At 44.6% G+C, this 10,000-nt stretch overlaps 1 protein-coding gene across 2 annotated transcripts in view; it reads left to right on the forward strand.

Annotated features, from left to right (window-relative positions):
- peo (pendolino) overlaps positions 1-10,000 on the forward strand; it is a 179,034-nt gene that overhangs the window by 68,885 nt on the left and 100,149 nt on the right. For both annotated transcript variants that reach the window (XM_068393872.1, XM_068393873.1), the window contains exon 2: positions 9,723-10,000. This exon is cut by the window's right edge and continues 54 nt beyond it. The gene's annotated coding sequence lies outside the window, so the exon portion shown is untranslated. The remainder of the gene's footprint in view (positions 1-9,722) is intronic.

Raw genomic sequence — 10,000 nt, forward strand, 5'->3', positions numbered from 1 at the left:
TCAAGAACAAGTTTATTGACAGGCAATAAATAGACAGGTTAACCACAATTATATATATATATATATAAGAAGAGGATAACCCAAAACTTTAAGCATAAGTATGATAGTAAACAGAACTTGTTTATCTGAAAGAAAAAACATTAAATGCCACTTTTAAGATACCGAGGTATCAAAGTCATAAAAGTCTGTATTACAAATCAATGACATTAGCGTTAGAAACGCTCGGCACACATGTCTGCACTTATGCTAGGTTCACCTTTGGAAATGGAACAGTCTACATGGGCAACTCAGTGCCCTCACTTAGTTTGTAGTACAGTATGTAACTACACACTCACCCTGGAATTAATCGTCCCAATTAAAACCACTGTTCCTCGCAGAGTTAAAAAGTAGGGTTAACGACGCGACCCACTGCTACCACAGATCTCTTTAGTTCCTCTACTTGCTTCGCATAGTGGCGAAAGAACACTCTGGAAGACTTCCAGCCAGTGTATGAACGGAGATGTTCAAAATCCATACAATTAAAGAAATTTAAGGATGAGGCAACTTTCCTCGGATCGTGACCTGCGGGTGTACTGTCAGGATCCGCTCTGCGAATAAAATATGATTCAGAGATAAATTTGAGCCTGATGTTTCTCCCCTGAATAGTTGACCACCCTTGAAGTCTGAAGTTCTATGAAGATAGACCTTTAGGCATTCTACTGGACATAGAGATGCATCTTCTTTCAGAGGGCAGATTCTCCAGGGACCCCACCTGTTGGTGGGTAACTCATTCTTGGCGAGAAACGTAGGATCCGGAAACAGGTTCAGTTCTCCCCCATCCAGGAACTGAACACGACCTGCCTCTCTCGAGAGGGCTACAATCTCACTAACCCTGGCCCCGGACACGAGTGCAAATAGGAAAATAACTTTTTGTGTCAAATCCTTTAACGCACACTCTTCATTGCTCAACAGAGAAGCGAAATGAAAAACTTTGTCTAAAGACCATGAAATGGGCTTTGGAGGTGCTGAAGGTCTGAGCCTAGCGCAGGCTTTCGGAACTTTATTAAAGATCTCGTTATCTAGGTCGACCTGGAAGGCATATAGAATGGGTCTTGTCAAAGCAGACTTACACGCTGAAATCGTGTTAGCTGCCAATCCTTGACCATGGAGGTGGATGAAGAAAGATAAGCAGAAGTCTGTCGAGATCTCCTGCGGATTCTTCGCCTTGACAAAGGCCACCCATTTTCTCCAAGATGACTCATATTGCCTTCTAGTAGATTTGCACTTATATTCCTCTAGGAAGTCTATGCTGGCTTTCGAAATCCTGAAACGCTTTCTCACCGCTAGGGAGAGAAAATCATGAACTGCAGGGTCCGAGTTTTCTGTAATGAAGCGCAGACAGTCGACTTCTGGACTCGCTGGGTCAGAACTGGATCTGGTAGCGGTACAAACTTCAGCTGTAGTTCTAATGCCAGGGGGAACCACACGCTGTTCGGCCACTTGTGGGCCACTGTTGCCGCTACCCCCTTGAAGGATCTCAGTTTGTTGAGGACCCTCAACAGAAGGTTGTGAGGAGGGAACAGATAAATCCTGGACCATCTGTTCCAGTCAAGGGACATCGCGTCCACTGCTTCCGCTAAGGGGTCCTCGTACGGGGACACGTACAGGGGCAACTTCTTGTTGTCTTTCGTCGCAAAGAGGTCTATCTGCAGTTCTGGGACTTGATTCAGAATGAAGGAGAATGATCCTGCGTCTAAGGACCATTCCGACTCTATCGGTGTGAACCTGGATAGAGCATCCGCTGTCACATTGCGGACTCCTTGAAGGTGAACTGCCGACAGGTACCACTTTTTCTTTTCCGCCAATCGGAAGATGGCCAACATCACCTGGTTGAGAGGTGGTGACCTCGATCCTTGTCGATTCAAGCATCTCACAACTACCTCGCTGTCCATCACCAACCTTATGTGGATCGAGTGACGCGGGGAGACTTTCTTTAAGGTAAGGAGCACTGCCATAGCTTCAAGAAAGTTTATGTGAAAGGTCTTGAATAGCTTGGACCAAGTCCCCTGGACTTTTTTCCGATGAGAGTGACCTCCCCATCCCTCCTTCGAGGCGTCTGAGTGAATCGTCACCGACGGGGGAGATGGCTGAAGAAGAACCGACTTCTTTAGATGTCTGGCTTGGGACCAAGGCCTGAGAAGAGTACGTAGCCGAAGCGGAACTGGTCTTCTCAGATCTTTTCGCGCGTTTGATGCATATCTTCTCCAAACTCCGGTTGCATCCTATAGCTGTCCTCTTAGCACTGGGTCTGTCACCGAAGCAAACTGGAGAGAGCCCAGTACCCTCTCCTGTTCGCGTCTTGATATCCTTTCGGAATCTAGAAGTCTCTTGACAGAACCCGCTATCTCCTTCCTTTTCTTCGCCGGGATGGAGAAACGGTGTGACAAAAGGTCCCAGTGGATTCCCAGCCACTGGAACTTTTGAGATGGAGAAAGTCGAGACTTTTTTCTGTTGATCTTGAAGCCTAGGTACTCTAGGAACTGGATCACTTGACTGGAAGCTTGCAAGCATTCTGTCTCGGATGCTGCCCACACCAACCAGTCGTCCAGGTAGGCTACTACCTGAATTCCCTTTAGGCGTAATTGTTTGAGAGCTACGCTCGCAAGCTTCGTAAAAATCCTTGGGGCTATGTTTAGCCCGAATGGCATGGCTCTGAAGGCGTATAGTCTTCGTTGTAGCCTGAACCCTAGGTAGGGGGAGAGTCGACGGTTGATTGGAATGTGCCAATAGGCGTCTGACAAGTCTATAGAGACGGAATATGCCCTCTTGGGCAGTAAGGTCCTTATGTGTTGCAGTGTTAGCATCTTGAATTTGCAATTCACTATGAACTTGTTGAGTGGCGACAAGTCCAGAATGACTCTGAGCTTTTCCGAGTCTTTCTTGGGAACACAAAACAGCCTCCCTTGGAATTTGATGGACTTCACCTTTCGGATCACATTTTTCTCCAACAGTTCTTGAACGTACTCCTCCAGAACGGGGGTGGAGTGTTGGAAAAACCGAAGGCACGGGGGTGGAGTGCTGTACCAGCTCCAGCCCAGTCCATTCTTGAGTAGGCTGTGGGCCCAGGGATCGAAGGTCCACCGATCCCGAAATTTCAGAAGTCTCCCTCCTACCGGTATCATCTCAATTGGACTGCCGTCCTGAGGTCTTGCCTCCCTGACCACGACCACCCCTGAATCCCCTTCCCCTTGAGGGGCGCCTAGACGAGCCTCTGGCTGCTCCTCTAGGCTTTGCTCGAAAGGAAGTAGACTGCCCTTCGAACGATGGGGTGAATGCCGTGGACTGTGTCGACACGGCCTGGGGTACCCACTGAAAAGTGGTCGGGGTTTGTGCCACGATCTGGGGTACTGGAGGCAATGGCAATTGCAGTTGCTGTTGCTGTCTAAAAGGCTTGGCTGGCCGAGACGGTAGCCTAGTCCCCATAGTCTTCCTCTTTGGTTGAGGACCCTCATCCGGGGAAGACTTTCTTTTGATAGCCAGGCCCCACTTCTGGAGAAGGTTTCTATTTTCCAAGGCGGCCTTATCAACAACTTCTTTGACCAAATCGGTAGGGAAAAGGTCTTTGCCCCAAATGTTGGAGGAGATTAGTTTCCTTGGCTCGTGCCTCACCGTAGCCGAGGTGACGTAGCCTTGACGAAGCCATAAAGGTCCTTCGTCACTGTGGCCAGATGAGTCTTGGCCACCACCATGAACATTTCATGGACCTTGGGGTCACTTGCCATCGTCTCTAGAGTAGTTTGAAGAGACATTGAGGCAGCCAGTCTTTCTTTTGTCTCGAACTCTCTCCGCAAGAGAAAGTCAGACAGCTTAGGGAGGTCCTCGCCGAACTGACGTTCGGCAATATCAGCCTCCAACTTCCCAACTGATAACGTAAGATGGACGTCCTTCCAGTCTTTGTGGTCCATAGGCAGGGCCAGCGACAAGGGTTTACACTCCTCCAGGGAGGGGCAAGGCTTGCTGGCCTCGACTGCTTATAGTACAGCCGCAAACCCTTTCTGTAAAAAGGGGAAGGCTCTAGCAGGAGAGGACACAAAGGAAGGGAGCTTCTTGCTCAATGCAGCTACCTTTGAGTTAGAGAAGCCCCTCTCTTTCAACGAGGATGAAAGTAGAGCTTGAGCCTTAGCATGGTCCATCACTATGACCTCCTTCGGCTCTGTCTCCTCCTTTGAAGCTGATTCCTTCCTCAGCCGGACATAACAGTCCGGATATGATGCCTTGCTGGGCCAGAATTCCACCTCCTCTAGGGGAACTGAGCCCAACTTATCCGAGATGACGATCTTTCCAGTCGTCATCGGCATGTGCTCAGCATACCTCCATGGGTTAGCATCTGAGCACACGGGAAGGTCTTTCACATTGAGCCTTTTCCGGGGCCCATGTGATTCTGCAAGGCTCTGCATCCGCAGTTCCATTGCAGCCGCCTTCTCCTGATTCTCCTTCTGCATTTGTTGGATCATTCCAACAATGGAGGAGAGGGCCTGTCCCAGCTCTACTGGGAGACCGGCCGATGTTGAGGGAATAGGCTCCGGGATCTGAACCGGAGTAGCCGACACCTCGTCGACCTCATCCTCTACAACGTCTGGGGCTTGAACTTCATCCTGGGCTTCTGCCAGGAGATCTTCCTCCAGACGCTCGTCCACGTCAGACATCCTGTCATCTAACTGGATGTCTTGCATAGCGACCGCGACTTCAGCATCCACCTGGATCTGAACTTGGGGGATCTCCTCTTGAGGCTGGGGAATCACTGCATCAGCTGATGCCTTAGGGAAAAGATACGCCCTCATCTTCTCACTTGGAAGATAAGGTCCAGAGGTGTTCTTCTGGAAGCCCCTTACCCAGGTACGAAGCTTCTCCCTTGCTATATCCCTTGATTCCGCCGTCCTAGGGGAATCAAAGGCCTCAGTAATCAGGCTAGTGCACACAGTACATACCTGAGGGTCCCAATACCGGAGATCACCCTTGGAGACAGCGCATGCTGCGTGTGTCCTACAAAACTCATGTCCGCAGAGGTTCTTGCTACGGACGTTGCAGAAAACACTTCCGCACTTCGGAGGGTCCTCCTGTAAAGAGAAGAAATTTCCATGAGTATCAAGTGAACTATGTATCACTGGATATGCATAGTATAGCATAACAATTCAGAAAGGAAAGACACACACTTGTGTTTCCCTCACAACCAATTGTTGCAGCCTTCCAGATAATAAAATCGAATGGTTAATCTCTTCTAGAATAATCAATGCAAAGTTTCCAGAGGAAACAGGTGGAGCTCACACCTAAGCAATGATTTTAAAATCCTGGATAATAGACAAGAAAGAACTCACTTTCTTATCTGTAGGGCAACAGCAAAGGGCTGTGCAGGAAAACACAAAAGTGTTAGAACACACAGTGCTGTACCAAAACCTATACTATAGATTTCTTCTTACAGTATATGTTATACTGAAGAATACTGGTACAGTACAGTATAGGAGGTTATGTGCCGGCCGGCACACACCAAAACTAGCTTTAAAGTATACTACTTAACAGCTATAAGGCGGCAGAACGCTGGTTCAAATGCATGTGCCGGCCGGCAACGGCCAATGTCGGCCGGCAATGACTGCCAGCCGGCAACTACACAAGGTAGTACCCGGCTGCCGGCCACACTCTTGGCGACCGGCAGACAAGGGCTGACATTAGCCGGGCAGCAAAGGTACACGACTGATGCCAGCCGGCAGCAAAAGAACCAGAGGACTACGACTGCCCGGCTGCCGGCCTCATAGGCCGGCAGCCGGGTCGGGTACAGCACTAGAAGAATAACAGAATGGATGCCGGGATAAGAGTGTACACTACCTCCAAGCCCGGCAATCCGAAAGAGTGCATATAAGGAAGGGGAGAATCTAATTCAGGCTTCCTGACCAATGCCGTCTGGCTCTGCAGGCAGGCATGGATGAGGGACCAAGGGAGGTCCGGGCAGCACTCAAAGCAGAAGACCCTTGCCGGCCGGCAAGGGACTGAGTCAATTCCACATCCTAACCTATTCTAAGTCCAGATGTAGAATGACGTACAGTACTGTAATGGCTAGGCCATTACGGAGATAGAGGGGGAAGGGACAAAAGAGGGTCCTACCAACCTTGCTTTAGTGACGGATCACCCGCAGCCAAGAAACTCATCTTAGCCTAAGGGAGATCCAAGGGGGGAGGCCAGCAATACTTGCCAGCTCCCAGAGAACCAAAGCAAGGAAGGTGTTGCTACTCCCAGGGAAAGAATCTTATCCTCCCCCGAGAACAGCAACAAGGACTAGTCTGGTAGATCACAAAAGAAGGAATCATCTCGTACAGAAACCTTCGGTAGTGATCTAAGGAGGCTAAGCCTCCTATGTCTGTGTCAGGCCAGCGAGGGAGACTCTACCCCAAGCCAGACAAACACAGACTCAGACTAAAAACTCTGTTGTTCTGTCCCTCTTTGAAACCAGACTTACTGGAACAGGAAGGTACAGTAACACCCCAGTATAGTTTTATCGAAAGTTAATTCAGATAAACCACTTAGGGATAAGCCCAAGGCTTAAACAGAGGGAAAGGGATTGCATACCTTCTCCGTAGAAAAGAAAGCAACCGGGGAGTATGAGAAAGTATACTAAGGCTCCATAAGCAACTTAGCCTAGGCACCAAGAGAATCGATTACCTAAATCACCGAAACTCACTCGTATACTATCTTGGAAATATTCAACATAATCTTAAATGTATAAAAAACAGCCTAAAGCTTCAATAAAATTTTAATACACTCGGAAAAACCAAAATCATGCATGAAGTACTAGGACCAAACGACTAGGCTACATGGCCTAGCGTAGGCCAGAATTGGCCAGTACTTCGCCAAAATAATACTAAAGCACGAAAGGAAATCCTATGTAACGCTAAATAGCTAAAATTTATTAAAGCAAAACAACCGGGAATGTCGCTCTGACTAACTAAACTTATACCTAGCGAGCGACAGCGTCCATGACGCCTCCGGTAGGCTACGGCTCTTGTAACAAAGATTAAACCTATTAATCACTTAAAAAATTACCAAGAGCCTACATTTATACATAAAAGACATGGTACTCAACTTATCAGAGGCCGACGAAGTTGGAGAAGCCATGAAAAGTAGAATAAATCCAAGATTTGCGAAAAACACAGGAAAAAACACCGAGTTGTTAAGCTACGCAAAAAGGAATACAGATGGCGCCAGGATTGGCGCCAGGCACGCTTACGAAACGGGAGATAGGGAGCCTTGGGAGCGGCTCCCCCTTTTTCTTTCCTGATTTCGTTTCTTGCCAATTGACCCCTGCGATACGTAATCTCTGTTCGGGGTGCAGATTGCCATGTGGCGTGTCAAGAATACGTCCTCTTGATATGTCGCGATATCCCTTTCACGAGGGATATTCGCTCCAGGAGTTAGAATTCTGGTACCTTAAGGTAAATTCTCTGGGAATATCGCCGTAGTTGTAATATACCCTAGGAAGCTACCCAATAGGAACTTCCATCAGGACGACATGGCTTGAGCCCAAAAATAATATTAATATTGATAATAATAATAATAATAATAGTAATGATAATTGATAATTGATAAATGATAATTAATAATTAGTAATAACTAATAAGGAGACCACAGTACCCACAACAGTTCGCCTCATTATCCTGTCACATCTGTAAATGACTTCTGCCTTATTAGAAAAAATATATTTCAAGGCTTCTCTCCCAAGTGTGTCGAACTGTGACACTGTAGTCGTACCTATTTTCTCTCCCCACTGACTGCCACTTTCCTCAATACAGCAATCCTTGGAGTGCTTACATTGGCTTTACATACACCACTATTATTATTATTATTATTATTATTATTATTATTATTATTATTATTACTAGCCAAGCTACAACCCTAGTTGGAAAAGCAAGATGCTATAAGCCCAGGGGCTCCAACAGGGAAAAATAGCCCAGTGAGGAAAGGAAATAAGGAAATAAATAAATGATCAGAATAAATTAACAATATATCATTCTAAAAACAGTAACAAGGCCAAAAACAGATATGTCATATATAAACTATAGAAGGACTCGTGTCAGCCTGGTCAACATCAAAACATTTGCTCACATTTTGAACTTTTGAAGTTCTAGTGATTCAACTACCCGATTAGGAAGATCATTCCACAACTTAGTAACAGCTGGAATAAAACTTCTAGAATACTGTGTAGTATTGAGCCTTATGGTAGAGAAGGCCTGGCTATTAGAATTAACTGCCTGCCTAGTATTACGAACAGGATAGAATTGTCCAGGGAGATCTCACCATCATCTTTGCCTTGGTTGCAACTTAAGTTTCTTTCTTAAGGTATTCTTATATTGGCGAGTTCTTTGTTGAAGGGAAGCAGAATAAGGGAGAGGGGGAGTGGTTCGTTAGCGCCCCGCTCCCCGTTAGGTAAGTAGGTAAAGACACGGTTTGTAGGTTAGGTTTAGGGTAGTTGGTGTCAATTTTTTAGGCACGCTGGAGGAGCTGGCCGCTGATATACAAAGGTTCCACCACCTCCTTACTAACACCATTGTTGAAAACAGATTTTATTCTCTTGTTAAGTAAGATTGGATGTTTTTTTATAGTTTTAGTGACCCAGCCCACAGATGATGGACGAAAGCTATAAAAGTTTGCTGTGTAACCTAGAAAAATACATATATTTTTATATACGTTTTATGTCAATGTGGAACCTTTTTGGCATAATAAGAAAGTACGACATTGTACAGCAAAAACAAATGCAGCCGTTTCTAGTCCACTGCAGGACAAAGGCCTCGGGCATGTTCTTATTCATGTCTGGCGTTTGGCCAGTTTTCATCAACACACTGGTCAGTACGGATTGGCATTGGTGGAGACTTTAAGCTGATCATTCACAGCAAATCATCCTAGTATGGGTGGTCCTGACTAATGCAGCTTTTCTGATCATGGCCATGCACAAACCCTTTCACCGCGTTAAGATATCCCCACTCAGAAAAAGACACACACACACACACACACATATATATATATATATATATATATATATATATATATATATGTGTGTGTGTGTGTGTGTGTATATATGTATATATATATGTATATATATGTATATATATATATATATATATATGTGTGTGTGTGTATTATATATATATATATATATATATATATATATATATGTATATATATATGTATATATTTATGTATATATATATGTATATATTTATGTATATATATATGTATATATTTATGTATATATATATGTATATATTTATGTATATATGTATGTATATATATATATGTATATATATTTGTATATATGTATATATATATATATATATATATATATATATATATATATATATTTGTGTGTGTGTGTGTGTGTCACTACATTTCCATGTACCTGTGGACCACCAACAGTCATAGTTTAAAACATCTGAAAGAAATGAAATAAAGAAGACCGCTAGTTTTAATTACCAGCGTAGCTTCCTACTATAGAATTCAGTATGCAAACCTTAACTCATTTGCAGAATGGGAATACGCCCCTTTCCCAATTGCTATTACAGCTTAATTATTATATATTGTAGTAGTTCAAACTGTTTCTTTATTGTTATTGTGTTTATTCTTATTGTTGTTTTCCTTGTTATTCATTTTCTGTCGTCATAGTTTCCTAGATACTAATTTATATCCTTTTTACCTTCCAGGTTTTTCGAGTGGACAATCTGTTGTCAACAATGTGAGAAACTTCGATGAATTGTAGTGGTACCATAATTTTATTAAGTTTATAAACTTAAAAGTGACAGTCCTTTGGTAAATCGTGATCAGATGTCTTTGTAAATTTTATGGAACTCTACACAAGGTGTTGATTAGACTTTAAAGTTGAGAGGAGACTTGAAAACTTACCGAAGTCTACGTTGGAAAGTTGAGAGGAGACTTGAAAACTTATCGAAGTCCACGTCGGACTAGCTATTAGAAAATGAGC

This window comes from Palaemon carinicauda, chromosome 19 (genome assembly GCF_036898095.1).
Source record: "Palaemon carinicauda isolate YSFRI2023 chromosome 19, ASM3689809v2, whole genome shotgun sequence".
Lineage (NCBI taxonomy): Eukaryota > Metazoa > Arthropoda > Malacostraca > Decapoda > Palaemonidae > Palaemon > Palaemon carinicauda.